Source organism: Lissotriton vulgaris, chromosome 2_1 (assembly GCF_964263255.1).
Source record: "Lissotriton vulgaris chromosome 2_1, aLisVul1.2, whole genome shotgun sequence".
NCBI lineage: Eukaryota > Metazoa > Chordata > Amphibia > Caudata > Salamandridae > Lissotriton > Lissotriton vulgaris.
Genome location: NC_141687.1, coordinates 2099877498 through 2099897424, shown reverse-complemented (window position 1 = coordinate 2099897424; position 19927 = coordinate 2099877498). Strand labels below are relative to the sequence as shown.

Here is a 19927-nt window from a genome sequence, read left to right as displayed (position 1 = left end):
TCCTAGTTCTCTTCCAGGGGTATCCTCATCAAAGTCATAAGCATTAGAATATTCCCGCCCATGCGCGGGACCCCGGAAACAATATATTATATGTGCCCCACATATACATATACATATATATATAAATAAATATATATATAAAAATAAGCAATTGCAGCCAAATAAAAACAGTAGAGCTGGAATATGCTGTGAAGAATTTCCACCATACATATGTATTAGCATTAGAAACATGAGAAACAACACCAATGCTTGTTTAGAAACTGTTTTAATGCTTAGAAAGCAGTAGAAATTCTTATAACACACTGTAAGCATATACAGCTCCCAGGCTGCATTGCAAATACCCAGTCTAAAAAGACTGAAAAGCTAACCCTGTAGCTGCATGTACTAGAACTGACGCTGTGCCTTTAAGGCACCTCTGCCCTTAGCTTCCCATCATGCCTCAGGGGTTACAGTTAGGTCAGTTGTTCTTTTCGGAGACTGAAAACCAAACCATGGTAATAACAGGTTAAAACATCTCCTACTTAATAAACAAAGTCCTTTGCCCGGGGAGGCGGGAGGGTTGCTTATGACTTTGATGAGCATACCCCTGGAAGAGAACTAGGATTACAGGTAAGTAACTAATCCTTCTCTTCCAGGGGATCCTCATCAATAGTCATAAGCATTAGAATAGAGTAGCGAGCCTCACCTCATCCCTGCGGGCAAAGGAATCAACAGGTAACATTCATAGTCGTAGGCCCAAAAGTAGGCCTCATTCTACCCAAATAGGTTTCTCAAGGAGGCTTGCCCTACTTGAGAATCCGCTCTGGAATCAGACTCTAGGCAATAATGCCTTGTAAAGGTATGGACTGATTTCCATGTCGCAGCCTTGCAAATTTCTGACATGGGGATGTCATGTAAAAATGCTATCGTGGCTGCCTTTCCTCTAGTGGAATGAGCTTTGGGTGATTGTAACAAAGGTTTGCCAGCCAGCTGGTATGCTAGTTTGATACATGAAACAATCCATCTGGAGATGGACCTTTTGGCTGCTGCAAACCCGGTCCTCATTGAACCATAATTGACAAAGAGTTGGTCTGTCTTTCTGGTGCCCTTCGTTCTTTCTAGGCAAAACTTTAGCACCCGTTTAAGATCTAACGAGTGCAACGACCTCTCAGCTGGGGTCGATGGGTTAGGAAAGAACGAAGGAAGGGTAATCGCTTGGTTTATATGAAAATCCGATACCACTTTTGGAAGGAAAGATGGATGAGCCCTCATTACCACTCTGTTGTGGTGAAACACAGTGTAAGGTTCCTTGGTGCAGAGTGCTTGAATCTCGCTAACCCTGCGAGCAGAGGTTATTGCCACCAAGAAGGCTGCCTTCCAGGTGAGATGCTGCAAGGAGGCCTTGTGTATAGGCTCAAACGGTGTAGACATCAGCCTGGAGAGAACCAGGTTCAACTCCCAGGGAGGAGAAGGATTTCTCACAGGGGGATATACCTTCTTCAATCCCTGAAGGAAATCCTTAACCACTGGGACCTGAAAAAACGATGTTTGTGTAGGTGATTTTCAGTACGCTACTATGGCAGATAGGTGAACCCTAATAGAAGCGTATTTCAACCCTGATGTCGCTAAGTAAAGGAGGTATGGGAGGACTACCTCTTCTTGTCCTTTGGTGGGATCAAAGCCATGGTCCTTACACCAAATGAAAAATCTTTTCCACTTGAACGCATAAGACGCCCTTGTGGAAGGTCTCTTTGCCTCTCTTAAAATACTCATACATTCTGGAGGCAGATTTAAGTGTCCGTACTGCAAGACCTCAGGAGCCATGCAGTCAGGTTCAGCGACGGGAGGTTAGGATGCAGGATCCTCCCGTTCATTTTGCTCAACAGGTCTGGCCTGCACGGCAGACGTCTGTGTGGACACAGCGACAGATGTAATAGGTCTGGATACCACCATTGTCGCGGCCAATCCGGAGCAACTAGGATCATGTCCATGCTCGATCTGATGAGCTTGGCCACCACCTTCGGAATCAGTGCCAGAGGAGGAAACGCATAGGCGAACATTCCTGTCCACTCCAGCAGGAGAGCGTTCCCTTGTGTCCCTGGCCGGTGGAACCTGGATGCGAAGGCGTGGCATTTGGCGTTTTCGTCGTCCGCGAATAAATCTATGTCTGGACGGCCCCAGCAACGGAAGAGTTCTTCGACTACTTCGTCCTTTAGCACCCAGTCTGGCTGATCTTCGAAGTGCCTGCTGAGTGCGTCCGCTTTTGTGTTTAGCTCGCCTGGAAGGTGTACTGCCACCACCGACAGTCCCCGAGCCAGAAGCCAGTGCCAGATTGTCTGGGCCTCCTGAGACAGAGGGCGAGACCGAGTTCCTCCCTGCTTGTTCAGATAGAACATAGTTGTAGTGTTGTCCGTCTGAACCAGGATTTTGTCCGTTGTGATTGCTGGAAGGAACGCTTTGAGCGCCAGATGAACTGCTCGAAGTTCCAGCATGTTGATGTGGTAAGTCTGAAGGTTGGTCGACCAGCGACCCTGAATCTGAAGATGACCCATGTGAGCACCCCAACCTTCCAGAGATGCGTCCGTTACCACAGACAGCGAAGGAAGAGGTTGCTGAAAAGGGACTCCCTGCAAGACATTCGGAGGGCGAGTCCACCACTGTATTGAGGTCAGTGCTGCTTGAGATAGGATGATTCGATCCTCCCAATCTCCAGTCGCTTGGTCCCACTGATCTTCCACAGACTCTTGTAGAGGTCGCATCCTCAACCTGGCGTTTGGAATTAGGAAGATGCAGGACGCCATGGAGCCCAGTAGAGAAGCTACTTCTCGCACCTTTGGACGAGGAAACTGAAGTAACTTTCTGCATTTCTGCCCCATGGAAGATAGTCTCTCCTGCGAAGGAAACGCTCTTCCTAAATTTGTGTCTAGAACTGCTCCCAGATAGTGGATAGTTTGCGTGGGATGCAGGACTGACTTTTCTGTGTTCACGTGGAGCCCAAGCCTGTGTAGTTGTTGAAGACACAGATGACAGTCTTTGGTGGCTTGACGAGGGGACGGACTCTTCAGGAGCCAGTCGTCTAGATATGGGTACACAAAAAGACCTTTCTTGTGTAGACATGCCGCTACCACTGCCATGCACTTGGTGAACACCCTTGGTGCGGATTTTAGTCCGAACGGAAGTACTTTGTACTGGTAATGCTTGTTCCCTACCAGAAACCTTAAGTACTTCCGATGACCTGGTGTTATAGGAATGTGGAAGTACGCGTCCTGTAAATCCACTGAACACATCCAATCTCCAATTTTTAGATGAGGACATATCTGATGAAGTGCCAGCGTGCGAAACTTCTCTTTGACCACCACCTTGTTGAGGGTTCGAAGATCCAAAATCGGTCTGAACTTGTCCTCTTGGTCTCTTTTGGGGACTAGAAAGTACCTTGAGTACACTCCTCTCCCCCTTTGGGGTGGGGGTACCTCTTCGATTGCGTTTTTCTTTAAGAGGACGCTCACCTCCCTTTTGAGGAGGTTTAGATGGTACGAGCGAGTCTTTTTTGGAGGAATCGGTTGTGGTCTCTTCCGGAAACGTAGCGCATATCCATTGCGCAGTATATTCAGCACCCACTGATCTTTTGTGATGCTGACCCACTCTGCCAGGTGTTGCGAAGCACTTCCTCCCACTGGAGTGGGTAACGGCACCAGAGGAAGCCACTGCTCAGGCTTTGCCTCCTCTAGGCGTGGTAGAGGACTGATGATGTCCGCCTCTGCCTCTGCCCAATTTTCCTCCTCTGTATTGTGTCTTCCCTTGTGGCTTGTTCTGAGACCATTGAGGGGTTTGAACCCTCTGTTGGCCTCCCCGGTTCTTGTTGGTCTTGAAGCGTCGCTTGAACGGCTCTTTCTTCTTCTCCAGACCAACCGCCTTCACTGTGTCCAATTCGGTTTTCATGCGGGTCATTTCCTGATCGGCATGTTCCCCAAAGAGTGAAGATCCTGAGAAGGGCAGATTGAGGATGCGTTGCTGGGCATCTGGTTTGAGACCAGTTAACCGCAACCAAGAAGATCTCCTCGCACATACCCCATGTGAGTAGGCATGTCCTGCTAGAAGGGCGTTGTCTGCAGAAGAACTAATCATTTGGTTCGCCACCAAACAGCCCTCCGTCACTGTCTCCTCAAAGTCTTTCTGGTCCTCCTTGGGCAATTTCTCTTTGAATCGTTCCATGGAGTCCCACAGCGCTCTATCGTATCTGCCGAGAAGTGCTGATGCACTAGAGACTTTCAGGGATGAAGCTGCTGTGTTGCACACTCTGCGTCCCCAAGAATCTTGGGTCTTGCTGTCCTTGTCAGGAGGAACTGAAGAAGAAGGAGCGACTGTGTGATTCTTCTTCACTGAGGCTACGATAACTGAGTCCGCCGCAGGCTCTCCTTTAACAAAGATCGGATCTGAGTCGGCCGGCCTATACTTTTTCTGGATACGTGCCGGTACCGCCCTGATCGCTGCTGGCGTGAGGAAAACCTCTTTGATTGGGTCCATTATCCCTGGAACCAATGGGAGCAAAGGCTGTGAATATGATTTGTGACGAAGGGTCTCAAAAATCACCGTAGTGGAAACTTCTGGAACAGCCATTTCTATTTGAAGTTTGTGAGCGCCCCTTTGTAAAACGTCCAGGTATGTGTTGACGTCGTCAAGCGGGGAAGCTCTGGAGCGAGGGCTGTCTGCCAGCGTTGGGGAGTAATCCCCTTTAGAAGATCTCGAAGAAGATGAGGAGGAGGATGACGGTGTTCTCCTTCTCCTGTGGTGAGATTTTTCCTTCCTCACTGGCGATCTTCTCGGTCGCTCTTCCCTTCGAGGAGAACGAGATTCTCTCCGATGCTCCCTTCGTGGAGATCTCGACCTCTCAGTTCGTACCTCCCTTCTCGGTGTTCGAGACCTGGGATGCTCCCTCCGTGGTGATCGGGAGACCCTGGGGGTATGCAACCTTTCCGCTCTCCTCTCTCTCGAGAGCGTGATCTGTGCCTGATAGGACTCTGTCTGTCTGCCTCTTCTATCAGTCTCTGAAGAGGTGACCTGTGGAGTGGGCTTACGTATCTTCGCAGCCTCTCCGTCGCTCCAGAATCCTTCCACTTGCTCAACGGAGCATTCCATCTTGGCGAAAGCGTTGTCTTTCGCTGGGGCAATGGACTTCTACTCCTGGAAGAGGACCTCGATGAGCTAGAGGTACCTGAGGAGGAATGGTGAGAAGCCGATTGAGTCACCAAAATAGTTGAAGGCACTGAAGGGGATTTTCGTCTCACCGGTGTTGGAAGACGTCTTAAAAGTCTTTCCCTTGACGTTGAACGCCTCTGCGGCGTCGACGGAGTGATAACCTTCGACGTCGAACGCCTCGACGACGACCTGTGTTCTCTCGACGTCGACCTGTGATGTCGAGCTGATGACGGAGTCTTCTCCCTCGACGTCGAACGGCGTCGCCCAGCCTTCGACGGAGGTCTCGACGTCGAACGGCGTTGCCCTGCCGTCGACGTATGTCTCGACGTCGAACGGCGTTGCCCTGCCGTCGACGGAGGTCTTGACGTCGAACGGCGTTGCCCTGCCATCGACGGAGGTCTCGACGTCGACCGGCGTTGGTCTTTTGGCGACGGAGATGGCAATCGACGGTGTCCTGTCGTCGACGATGCCCTTGATGTCGACCTGGCATGTGGTGACGGCGGAGGATCGGACATCCTCGACGTCGAGCGCCGACACGCCTTCGACGATGATCCCTTCCTCGACGACGATCGTCCGAGGGGGCTCTTGCTCCTCGACGCCGAGCGCCTCCGTGGAGACGTCGGCGGAGGTGTCACACTCTTCGAAGCCTGTCGACGTTGAGACGACGGCGAGTGTGTTCTGTCTCTCGACGCCGACCGTCGCCTGGTTGACGGCGGCGGAGTTGACTTACGTCTTGACGCCGATCTTCTCGTCGACGGAGATCTCGTGGCTTCTCTCGACGCCGATCGTCGCCTAGTTGACGACGGCGGAGCTTTCTTCGACGTCGGTGAACCTCTTTTCGGCGACGATTTCCTCATCGCCGCCGGTCCCGACGTCGACGGAGCTTTTTCTTTCGAACTGTCCATCAGATGTTGTTTTTTCAGCGCCGAGCCCGGCGCTGAGGTTGATGGACGCTCTGACTTGCCTTTGGAGGGAGTTCTGGGTCTCTTCGAACTCTTCCTCTCTGTAGATCTTCCTCTCATGGATCTCTGGGCCAGACCATAGAGCCTGTTCCTCTCTCTGTCTTTTAAAGTCCTGTCAGACAGATTTTGACAATGGGAACAGTCTTTTGGATCATGATCCTCTGGCAAGCATAAAATACAGACCTCATGAGAGTCCGTTTTTGCCTTCTTGTGGCCACAAGAAGGGCAATCATCAAATAATGAGGGCATCCTGACAGGAAAACCTCACAAAAATTCGACTGCTAAGCAGTTATTTACTTGACCCTGATGTTAACAGTCAAAGTAAATCAAAAAATTGTTCTTTTGAAGCTTTTCTGACTGAAAAAGGCAGAAAAAATGTGGAGCTGTGTATCCAGGGTCCTTCCTGAAGGAGCCGGAAAGAACAACTGACCTAACTGTAACCCCTGAGGCATGATGGGAAGCTAAGGGCAGAGGTGCCTTAAAGGCACAGCGTCAGTTCTAGTACATGCAGCTACAGGGTTAGCTTTTCAGTCTTTTTAGACTGGGTATTTGCAATGCAGCCTGGGAGCTGTATATGCTTACAGTGTGTTATAAGAATTTCTACTGCTTTCTAAGCATTAAAACAGTTTCTAAACAAGCATTGGTGTTGTTTCTCATGTTTCTAATGCTAATACATATGTATGGTGGAAATTCTTCACAGCATATTCCAGCTCTACTGTTTTTATTTGGCTGCAATTGCTTATTTTTATATATATATTTATTTATATATATATGTATATGTATATGTGGGGCACATATAATATATTGTTTCCGGGGTCCCGCGCATGGGCGGGAATATTCTAATGCTTATGACTATTGATGAGGATCCCCTGGAAGAGAATCATTTGTTCCTCTTGTGCTGCCCTTATTTATTAGCAGAGGAGTGTGTTTGATGACCACATTTGGCTTGTGCCTCAATTTCTTTTTTGTAACAAGGGGTATGATCCTGCCAGGTTCAGAGTTTTGCATGCTCAGAGCCCATCCTGTGGGCTCTGAGCAGAGCTGTGTTGCATCCAAATGGTTTCATGAATCTCCTGCACGGTGCCAAGTCTTCTGGCAGTTACTTGCGATGAATCTAGAGGGTCCAGGGATATCTGCTTTACCTCGGGCTCTTCAAGTTTCTTGCGTTTGTTGTCACAAAATCTTTGAGATGTTTGCTGTTGCTAGGTCTTGATGTTTCTGCTTGGCTTTAAAGATGGGATATCATTTTTTATTGCGCGCGTCATCCTTCGCTATATGGCGACGGTTGCTTCTTGCCTTCCTGGATTGTTTCTTTTGTCTTTGGTTTTGGGCTAGAACTATAGGTTCAGAATGTTCAATGGCCTTTAACGTGGATGGATCTAGGGGTTGAGGAGCCTGTTCAGTTACCTTCAGGTCCACATGAATTATGTGTGGGGGGCTGCATGTCTTGTGCTCTTCTATTGTCTGCTGTTTGTCTATTGTTTGGGTTTAGGGGCAGGTCCACTCTAGGGTGGGCCTTATGGGTGTTGCATAACCCTCTCAAATTTTACTCTCATTTAAGCTGCTGGTTAGGATAGCTGGTAAAGAACTTAGCTTATCAATGATTGGTCCCACCCACAAGCTTCTTTTTGAATGTGTGGTTGCTTTCTTGTGCACTGGATATCAAATCTGTCAGTTTTTCCAGTTTAGTATGAATGCCGGGAATTCTGGGAAACTATAATGTTTATTAGGTCTATCTAAAGGTCCAATTAGTCTGATTGCATGTTGAGCGCCAAGATTGATGTTTGTAAGATGCTCAATAGAGGGGAGTGTAAGTTTGAGATGCTCTCCATCATTGCACCCCCTGACTGTACCTATGTTAAGGTTACTAGAACTTGTCTTGATTTGAGATTATTACTTGGGTCTCCTTAGGCCAATAGATCCAGATGACTTCCACTGATTGTATGGCTTCTATGTGATTGGTGAAATTGAGTGTAGCCAGGAATTAACAACCTCTTCAGTTGGGTAGCCAGTGCTAATGCGGTGATGATTTCATGCATAGGAGACCAATTTGAATCCAGTCTTTGGTTGGATCTGTGCGTTGAAAATTGGCATAGACCTGTGCCTCAGTTGTAACAATGTTGTCTCCTGGTAATTCAGATGTTACTAAGGCTGTTGTTTTTATGTCCTATTTTGGGTTTAGATTCGGCCATTGGTCAGGACATGTTGTTATTGAGTCCAACTTTAGGGGTGTAAGTGGATTCGGCAGGCCCTTCATGTTTTCTTTTGTAGAACAGATGACTGCAACTGGGTCCTTTAAAAATGTGAATATACCAGTACAACTTATTTTCCGAAAGAATGTTTGGGATTGGGAATCAGTGGGCTGACCTGGTCTGTGCTTGCTTTGTTCACTGCCACATTATCAGTCTTGGGCTTTCTTGAGGACTTTTTTGGTTCCAGCTATTTTGCATGACTTATTGTCAGACCTTGCCTGATCTCATGTTCTTTGTCTCCTTAGGGTGATTTCTTTCTTGAAGTTTAGTAAGAGCGAGCGCTGCGTGGAACTCTCAAACCGCACTCTGACCTATTGGGGCTATTTCTGTGAGAATTGACTCCGCTCACGAACCTATACTATGAGACTACTCACTTCTTATTTACACACCACTGGCTGGTACTGTTGCTGGGTGCCAATTACTAGCAAATTTAAAAATTTTAAAGTGGCTTTGCAGAGAGGCTGGGTATTGGTATTTGGGGTGCAGCCAGCAGCTGCTGGTTGTGGCTAACTCCTCGGCTGGTACAACTTATTGGTGCTGAACTCGGAGCTTGTCTGATGGCCTTCTAACGTTCTGATAGGAGCTTTAACACTCATTCCTTAGTGACTTAATTGGTTGGTTAGCTTAGCTGGTGGTGCACCACCTCACCCCTCCTGAGTGTGTTTGTTGGATCTTTTATACAGGTTAGGTCTCTGGTTTGAGCTTAATCACATATGGTGGTAAGCATGCAACGCACCTACAGCAAGTTCCTCAGCATGACCAACCACCAGTTTTCCCATGAGACCTTTGAGTGGGAGATTTTAATTCTTTAACTCTTCAATCTTCAGGTATTTGTTCACATCCTTGCCTTCATATGTGGAGGGGGCACCAACATGCACTTGCAGGCTTCTTCTTACAGGAGAAGAAGGACTGGAGACCGTAGGGCAGGGAGTGTCAAGCCACTGTTCGAGGGCCACACCGCAGCCACAAACGCAGCTCTTGTCATACTAAGGGATTGTGATTAGTTCTCCTGTGAGTTTCTTCTCTCCCAGGAAGAGCCTGCAGTGGAAAGACACTGGCCACCGGAAGCAGTGCTTGGTCCGGACTCCATGACAGTACTAAGACTGGAACTATACTGACCTCTGACAACTCCCATAAAACCTCCCTTCTCCAAATGCACTACCTGAACACCTACCAAACGCTTTTCATCATCTTCTATATATATAAAAACGAAAGTATGTCTGTTTATCCTTCATGCATTACTACACCATTCATCTGAGCGGCATTAAACTTTGGGAAGTTGTTGAGTACACTCCCGCGAAGGTTTCTGGCAAAAAAAAAAAAAAGAAACCTTTGTTAAATATCGGCCCCCCCAGGGCCCTCATAATGTTTCCAATACTGAACGCACAAGGACAGTCGCAAGTGTGTGGACTAGATTTGGAGAATCCATGCTTCTCACATGGACAACTGTATGTGGCCAGCTCACGCGTCGGAAAACCTTCTAATTCATTCTTGTACGCACCAGACGGAAAAACAAAAAATACTGTGTATCCACAAGCACTCGAATAAATAAACAGAATTAAAACAACACTTTAAAATGTTTTCCATATTAAAATGAATACGTTTTAATAAAAATGACACAATGTAAATTAAATGTTATACCAAGTTTCCTTAAATTTCCTTTCTTCTGAGATCGCAGCAACGTGCGATGGGTAAGCTAGTAATTAGATAATAAGGCAAGGTCAATTATTTCCATCGAGCACTCAAAAAGTCCAAAAAGAAAACTTTTTCAAGTAATGCAGTAATTTTAATCTTGAGATATTTCAATTCTTTTCTTCATTGAAATGCAATCTTCAACATAGTCTTCAAACTGTGCAGCCAACACGTGTTTCGTCTAGTCTGATTCGACTAATGACTTCCTCAGGGCTGCAGCCCAAAACAAAGTATAATCGCTATTATAATATTATTATAATAGCGATTATACTTTGTTTTGTGCTCGATGGAAATAATTGACCTTGTCTGAGCTATTTATAGCATCTTATCTTGTCGTGGTAACCGACTTGCTTTCATTTTGAGCACCGTTTCTGATAAATTGATTTGTGAAATTCCTTTACCTGCTGAGCGCTCTTACCTTAACAGTTACCGTTTCTCTTGTGTTAGATAATAAGGCCCTAAGGCAGGAGGGGAGGAAGAGAGGATTGTTAGTACTAGTGTAAGGAAGAGACTGTCAGAGTAATAAAGATTTCCGGTAAGGAATCCAGGCATTACTTCCCTTTCCTCCTCCTCTTCCCGTTCCTTACATTTTGAGGATCTGTCCAAGCAATGGCCTTCTTATCATAATTGTAAAGCAGGAAATAATGAAAGCAGAGAATACACCAGATGTGCAAACCTGATTTTATTGCAACAAACACCTGAGTGTTTTATGCAGAAATAAAGAAGAAAAAGCAAAAATGCTATTGTGATAATTGCCAAATAAGAGCTTTAAGAATCAGCTGTATAAAGAATGCTAGACCCAAAACTCATCTCATAACCCATAAGCCACATTGAGCCTGTAATGGAAAATAAATGCGTACAGGGAAGCCCATGTTGGAGCAGAACATGTGTGTGCAATAGAGGCCCCATCCCGCTCAGACCAAGAAGCAACAATGCCAAGTGGAAGGTGCCAATACACAGTCTGGAAAATCTCTACCTGTATGCTTATAGGCTAAAGAAATCACAGACTTGAACTATCTGACCAGAGTGGAATAAGACGACTTACAATCTATTTGTGTGAACAAAATTATTCAAATTATTTCTGAAATTAGAAGTTCATTTTAGAGTAATGTTTAGAGCCCTTACTACATCTAAGGCTGACAGTTGGATTACAGAACCATAACTGCCTTAACAACCTCATGCCTTTACAGCGATGCCTTTACAATGGTAGTGTCTTTACTATAAATATCTTTACAGCTACTTTTTTACAACGAATATGCCTTTACCACGAATGCTTTAACCATAAAAATGTAATGTAAGTATTTTACAGGTAAGTATAAACCATTATATATACGTATGTATACGTGATCAAGGCTCGTTTTGAGCAGAAACGTTATGGCGACAGCACTCGAATAAAACATGCATCTACTACTTTGTTGTCCGTGTCTGTTCTTGCCCCACGTCTGGGGAAGTGGCAGCGTGTGGGGGACGGAGTTCTTTCATGTATATACATATATAAATGTGTATACATTTATATAAAGAGTTTATTGCCACTCAGTCACCGATATAGCCAGTGACTCACCCACCCATACAGCAACTCAGCCAGCCATTCACCCACCTATCCAGGCACTCATACAGACACTCACCCACCCATACAGTCACTCACACACGCACCTATTACTCATACAGTCACTCACTCACTCACAGACTCACCCATCCATAGAGCCTCTCAAACAGTTACTTAGTCACCCATACAGCCACTCACGCAACCACTCACCTACCCATGCAGCCAATTACAGTCTTTCATCTATCCATCTACCACTCACATGCCCACTCACTCACCAATACAACTACTCACACAGCCACTTACACACCCATACAGCTACTCACACACCCACTTATTCACCTATACCTCCACTCACACACCACTTATACAGTCACTTAGACAGATGCAGGCAGTCTCACAGCCACTCAGATGACATATAATAGAAATACTATCACCCTTACAGTTACTGGATGATGTCATCAGTGATATCATTTGAGATGTTCTTAGTGATGTCACTGACCATGTCATGAGTGGTGCAATATGTGAGGTCATAAGCAGTGCATTGCTAGGGCTCAGGTAACTATAACTGCTGAATTTCAATGATTCTGTACGAGTGAAACCTGACCCGAACTATAATGTCCCTGTAACCTTTGTTTTTTCTAGTGAATATATACACACACACATGTGTGCGTGTATGTGTGTGTGGGGGTGGGGGTGTGTGTGTGTGTTTATATGTATATATATATATATATATATATCTGTCCTGTAAATATCAACTTAAAACTAGCAATTTTAAGAGTTTAAAAGTATAGCATGAACCCTGGACCCTCCTTTTGACCTGTTTTTATACATGAAGATATAATGATTTAACATTTCTTTTGCACTATTTCACTTTGTGGTAGCACTTTATAGCCATCTAACATGTTTTGCACTTGATATTGCATATTTGCACAGTTATACCAGTAACAGTTACCTCAGTGATGGATAGCCCACTTGGGCAGTATAACCTTCCATTCTAGTATTGTCAGAATCCATGACAACAGGGCTCTTAGATTATTTTCTTGTGCTCTATAATTAACCTGTGTTAGATTTATCTAAACGCTTGAGTACCCTTTGAAATGAATTTTAATGGCAATATGATTATTTATAATTATTTATTGGCTTTTAACTTTTGTACAGAATGAAGTTATTTTAGCCGTTGCCATGAATTTGTAGAGTGTAAATCACATTACTGAGGTTTCTAGATGAAACATTTCCAAAAAAAGTCATTTAACTGTAATTGTGAACAGAATGACAATAGAATGGTATATTATATTTTGTTTATTTGTGCAATAATCGCATTTATGCTGCAATACTACAAATGTAGTTGTTTGGAAAGTTGAGTATTTTCTTGCTTTCTATACCATGTGATGGCACTACTTGCACTTTAAAAGGGTGGTCATCCCTCGTGACGTTGTCATGTGATCAAGGCTATCTCTAGCCGAAACGCGTCATGGTGGACTGGTGCTGGGCTAAAAACTAAATAAAAAGAATAATTTGCACCATCTTGGGTCTCGCCGGTTCCTGTTTGTTGGTGTGGCTGAATGCGCTGTGCTACCTACGTTAGGAACTGGACATACCTCATGTATATATATATATATATATATATATATATATATTGTTGCTCCAAGGTTGCCCTCAATTAGGAAGCACTCCAAACGCTGTTCGTAGGTCACCCTTTTTTATTGGTATGAGCGGTGAGTCGGATGCAGATCGCATTCAGCAGTCCAATGCGTCCTTCGTGCCTGACGCGTTTCGAAGTTTTAACAACATTCTTCCTCAGAGACAAGGACGCCAAGGAAATGTGCTTGCTGTGGACTTAATTATATACAAGGTGTCCCGCCCTGGATGGGCCGCTCTTGAAGCGAGGGATGCTGGGTCACGTAGTCCACGGCAAGTGTACAGTTCAACGCTGCCGCATATTTCAAGCCCCCAGATGGGCCTCCATGTCCGCCCTCCACTCTAAATCCATCACAGCGCCTCCAAAGGGGGAAACATCCTTTGACGATTCCCCTGGTCCCCACGTTTCAAATGGGGCGGTGCATTCCTGACGGCAGGGCTGCCGCCTTCATATCGTTGCTCCAATGTTGCCCTCAATTAGGAAGCACTCCAAACTCTGTTCGTAGGTCACCCTTTTTTATTGGTATGAGCGGTGAGTCGGATGCAGATCGCATTCAGCAGTCCAATGTGTCCTTCGTGCCTGACGCGTTTCGAAGTTTTAACAACATTCTTCCTCAGAGGCTGTTAAAACCTAGACTGCAGTGTCAACATTATCGGCGCCATCTTGCCCCCTTTTCGAGCCCATTCGTGCGCGTAAGCGGCAGCCATTTTAAAAGGCCATGGCCTCTCTGCCCATCGCCGACAGCCAGCGCGTCTCTCTCTCTCTCTCTCTCCTGACCTCGCAAACATCCCCCGCGCGCTGACAGCCCCCGCTCTCACATGCCTTGGGCCATAAACCCCTCTTCAGCACAGCTCTGCCTCGGAACCCCATCCTGTTCCCAGCTCAACACCTCCCTCCATTCCTTTCATGATCCCGGGTCCTTTGATAAAAACCCCCTTTCCTCTGTGCCCGTTTGTCTTACTCGTTCCCAGGCCGCCACCTGGCCCTGCGGATACTGTTTATTGCCCCCCCCATACAGTAGGAAGCTTCTCCCATCAAAGGATCCACAAGTTGATCAAAGCCTACACCCCATGAGATCCGATCAACCACATACATTCCGTGAATCGGCGGAATGTCCAGCTGCGCGACAATCATCACCTGTTGTGACCGGGGTGGGGACTTCAACTGTAAATGTGTGTGGGAACGGGCCTGAAGCGGGGATTCCGAGGATGTCCTTTCATACTTCAAAGCATATGCAAGAATGTGCCACATGCAATAAACTGTAATAAAGATCATAAACCGGTGTATAAGAGGCCAGGCCTCAGAGATGCGGTTAGTGCACCTCGAGAAGATACCCTGTTGTCTGATTCGATGTGTTCTGCTCCGTCGGAATAAAACTTCTGTTTCCTGCCTTCTAGTCTCCAGCGCCTGCCTCTTTGTTTGGTAACTTGAGTGGGTATAGAGGCGGTTAACGCCGGGCAACTCTGAAAAAGGTCATCGGCCCTACCTTTTTCCACAATTGGCGTCCCAAACGTGGGGCCCATCAGCGACTCGTGGATCCAGTGGGAGAGGTCCTGACGACAGAGTGAACGACTGCAACGATCGGGAGAGCTCCTGTCCGATAGACCCTCGTCTGACAGCCGATCATCCGAACTTCACTGATTCTGAACTGACCTCTCTCGAGTGATCTACGGTCCTGACTGGGAACCATCAGGAGTGCCGCGAAGATCACGAAGAATAGAGGACGATCGGGCGCTGGATTCGGAAGACAAGAAACTGTCCATGCGGTCCGGTTAAGGTCGTGTAAACGCGACAAATTGCAAAATGATTGTTTGATTTGGATAATACTAGTATTACTCTTTTGTTGGTTCGTTTGGAGATTCACTGTCTGCAAACGGAGAAACAACAGGCTCTCTCTTTGCAAGCAGTGAAGGATAGGTAACGCAGACTTTTGTCCCCGTTGTAATCCGTCGTGCCTATCTTCCTCCCCCACTGATTGATTGTTTGACCCGAACTTCTGTTCGCAAATTGTTTTCTGGAGATTCTCTGTCTGCAAACAGGGAAGAACAGGTTCTCTCTTTGCAGGTAGTGAAAGGGTAGGTAACTTTTGTCCCCGTTGTAACCCGTCGTGCCTACTTATTCTCCCCATTGATTGTTTAATTGACCGAACATTGACTGTTCGATATTGGTTCTTTTGAGGTATTCACCGCCTGCAAACAACGAAGAATAGAAATATTCTGTCTAGTCTTTGCACGCAGTGATAAGATAGGTAGTGCAGACTTTTGTCCCCGTTGTAATCCGTCATGCCTATCTTCTCCCCATTGATTGGTAGCCTGTTTAGCCCGGACCGCTTATTAGAGATGAACCATCCGGCTCCACTGGAACGCACCCCTAATAAGGACATGTTTATGAAGCATGGATTGATCGCTATAGCTTATAGCAAGCTGTGGCATAAATATACGAAGAAGGATCGGGAAAGTCAGTGGCCCCTGATAGGATCCTTCGACGAGGATAAAATAAGCGCGCTAGAAACAGCCCTTGGGAAACACAAGACAACGCCCACTATGCTTGATAGTCTCGGCATGTGGCGCAAAGAAACCGAACAGCGTAAAAAGAGAAATGAGAGTAGGTTGGGAAAAGAGCTACGAAAGGCAGCCCACCTAGTTGCTAAGAAATTAGAAGAAGAGATTAAGGAAAGAGAAGAAGCCAAACAGAAACTAGAGGTAGAAACATCAAGCCAGTGTCCGGTTAGAACGCCCTCTACGCTCTATCCTGAATTACCCATGAAACAGCGAGCCAATGATTATCTTTTGTTAGGTCCTCCGATCATCTACATGCCCCTTCCATATGCCCCTTCCCAACCCTTAGCACAGCACCCGCTATCCCCAAGCACAGACGAGAGTAGTACCAGAGCTTCGGCCCCCATGGCCTCTGTGCCGGCCGAACCCCTTGTATTAGATACAGCACAAGCGACAGTGTTAGATGACCCTGAGACCCGAAAGGCTGATTCCGCAAGAACAAACAGATTAAGCAAGGATGAGCGAGCAGGGATTGACAAGATAATGAGGACATTGGTAGAAAGAAAGGAAAGTGAAGAGCACATCACGGATATGTTCAACTCATATGCAGGGAGCCACAGACGACATTTTGCCGTACGACTGTGTTATCATGTCTTGAATGCGTATGAGGACCGATATCGAGAAAAAGGTCCCGAGAGCCTAACGACTCTGTATAGGAAGGTCGATATCGGGGAGGAGGGCGAGTGTGATGTGACGGACCTCCTTACGCGTACGCTTGAGGTTTTCCGCCACCTCACTGAACAGGATTCGGAAGCTAAACCCACGACACCCGTAGCAACCGAACCACAAACTGAGCGAGCTAGCGCCATGATGCCAATAAGAGAGGCTGCCCCCTACTGGGTTCCTCCACGAGGTCTAGGAACTCACGATGACGTCAACCACCAAGATGCAAGAGGGAGGGTAGTGTACAACTGGGTCTACCAGCCATGGGATCGGCAAGATATTCTGACGTTCCGGAAATCTCTGCCTGATTTACGTAAAAACCCCACTGCCTTCTATACTGAAATAGGTACAGCCCTAGGTTCAACGATCATGACCCTGGCTGACATCGACTTGTTTTTCAGGTTATGTCTGCCAGCTGATGTGTGGAAGCAAATCCGGAAAGTCGACCACCTTGAGCTGTTTGGACATACCTGGTCACAACTCGATGGCATAGATAGACAACGAGAACCTGGACAGAAGCCTTTGAAACCCATTTTAGACCTCCCAGATAAAATTGTACAGAAATTGAAAACCCTAATTCCAGAAAAGAAAGTGGACTGGTCGATAGTAACGGCTTGTCGTCAGAAACCCCAGGAAGACGTATCGGACAACTTCTCCCGGTTTGAAACGGTGTTCTCCGATTACAGCGGCCAGGACATGACCACTGCAACCGGACACCATCTGTTTGTCCAGAATTATGTTATGGGTTTGTCGTCGGAGGTCTCTCAGAAACTGCAAGCCAGTGAGAGTAGTTGGGCGGCCTCCAAACCTGCGGCTATCCTTCAGATGGCCCAATATTATGAACACCAGAAAAATGAAAACGATAGAGCAACAGAGAAAAAGAAGAAAGACTTAAAAGAGAGGTTGATGATTGCACAACTGCAAGGGGTGACTATAGGACGAGAGCAATACAAAGGAAACTACCAGACAAATGTCCCTAGGAACGCACCTCCTAAAGACCGCACCTCAACACCCCACATTGGACGTACAGACATTAGCGAGGACCAGTGTGCCTTCTGCAAAGGATTCGGCCATTGGAAATCCCAGTGCCCGGTTCTGTTGGAGATGAACAGAAATAGGGACCCCAAGGACGTAGCGGGTGGACCGAGAAATAGAGGACAGCAACGGGGGCCCGCAAATGATACGACTAACGATAAATCAAACAGACCAAATACATTTGACCGACCCAGACAGAATCAGTACCAACAGTCTGACTGCGACGATGCCTACAACTTCGCATAGGACTGCCAAGGGCAAGGGAGGGATCCAGTCGAGCTCTATGTTGACCAGCAAGGTCCTTATGTCACTGCTAAGGTCCTGGGTACAAAGTCTCCATTTCTGGTAGACACTGGCGCAACACGTAGTGCGTTATCTAAACGACTGATTCCAAGGGCACCCTTGTCTGGCTCACTTGTAACATCGATAGGTTTCGATGGAACGCCCTCCACTAACCCTTTGTCCACTCCGATCCCCTTCGACTTAGAGAACAATACCACTGACACGACGTTTTTGCTTTCCGCCAATACTCCTGACGCCATTATGGGACTTGACTTACTGAAACACTTCCGAGCGACTATTAGATGTTCCCAAGACGGAGTTTGAGTTTTTCCTGTACGACAACCCCATTCTGCTTGGACATTGCCCTTCCCGACGCATGTTTTCCATCAATGACGCTGACACGTCCCTGCTTGACACCCTGCCTCCGTATCTGTGGGCCAAGACAGATTCGGACGTAGGACGCATGATGATCGATCCAGTGCACATAACTGTTCGACAGGACGCAATACTCCCAAAACTTCCACAATATCGGATATCGCCCGATGGTGAGAAGGCATTGGTAAAGATTATTCAGTCACTGATAGACGCAGGAGTGGTAGAGGAAGTGGTTAGCAACGTTTGCAACAGCCCTATCTTGCCTATCATCAAGAAACAAGGAGAGGGAGATGAGAAAGCATACCGCTTCATTATTGACCTTCGAGAGATCAACAAAGTGGTTGTACCCCAGTACCCCGTGGTCTCAGACATCACCACTATCCTGACTTTGATTCCTTCTACTGCCACCACCTTCACTGTCATTGACCTCAAAAACGCATTTTTCTCTATCCCCATCCACCCAGACAGCCGATATCTCTTCGGCTTCACCCTAAAAGCCCGCTCATATAGGTTCTGTCGAGCACCCCAGGGCTACACAGAAAGCCCCAGCATCTACAGTCAGGCCCTCAAGAGACAACTAGATGAGGTCCAGTTACCCGATGGAGTGGTGTTGATACAATACGTCGATAACATCCTTTTGGCGGCCGACACCACTCCACTAGCAGTCACAGCCACCATTCAACTCCTGCACTTCCTTGCGGAAAATGGCCACAAGGTCTCCAAAAAGAAGTTGCAATTCTGCCAACCCCAGGTCACTTACTTAGGCCACCTTCTGTCCAAAGACGGAAGGAAACTTACCCCCGACCGGATCCAAACCATTCTTGAAACCCCTGTCCCTAAGACTCAGAAACAGGTCCGCTCCCTACTAGGCCTCACCTCCTTCTGTCGGCAGTGGTTGCCAAACTTCAGCCTCATTGTGAAACCGCTGCTTTCTCTGCTAGCTAAAGATGTCCCCTACCCCCTCCCTTGGACCCCTGAATGCCAATCCTCCTTCATAGTTCTACAAGATGCCCTTTGTTCAGCCCCTGTCCTAGGTACCCCCGATTACACAAAGCCCTTCTCCCTCTACACTCACGAAAGGGAGGGGTGTGCTTTATCTGTCTTGACCCAGCCCATTGGCCCAAAGCAACGACCATGCGCCTACTTCTCTGCCACTCTTGACCCCGTAGCCAGAGCCTTACCTGCCTGCCTTCGAGCTGTAGCTGCCGCTGCTATCTCTATCCGACAGAGTGAGGGGATCGTGCTCTCGAATTCCCTCACAGTATTAGTACCCCATGCAGTTGACACCCTCCTGAACCAAACTAAGAAGCAACACCTGACGAGTGCACGACTGACTGGATATGAACTGACTCTGCTCGCACCCCACATCACCCTGAAAAGATGCACTACACTGAACCCAGCAACTTTGTTGCCCCTACCGGAGAACGATCCCAATGTGCCCACCTGTACATGACTGTGTGACCCTCACGGACGAACAGACTAGAAGTAGGGTTGACCTCAGAGACACGGCTTTTCCTGACCCTGACGGAGAGCTGTGGGTGGACGGCTCTTGCATCAAACTCCCCGATGGCACCACTTCAGCTGCCTATGCAGTCACCACGGCCCGAACTGTAGTCGAGACAGCCCGCATCACGCAACGATCTGCACAGGCAGCAGAACTGATTGCCCTGACACGAGCATGCATCCTAGCAGCAGGAACCACAGCGAACATTTACACCGACAGCCAGTATGCCTTCGGGGTGGTTCAC

At 47.1% G+C, this 19927-nt stretch overlaps 1 protein-coding gene across 1 annotated transcript in view; it reads left to right on the top strand.

The window, feature by feature from the left end:
• DNAAF4 (dynein axonemal assembly factor 4) overlaps positions 1 to 19927 on the top strand; it is a 261399-nt gene that overhangs the window by 63033 nt on the left and 178439 nt on the right. The gene's annotated exons all lie outside the window — the stretch shown is intronic.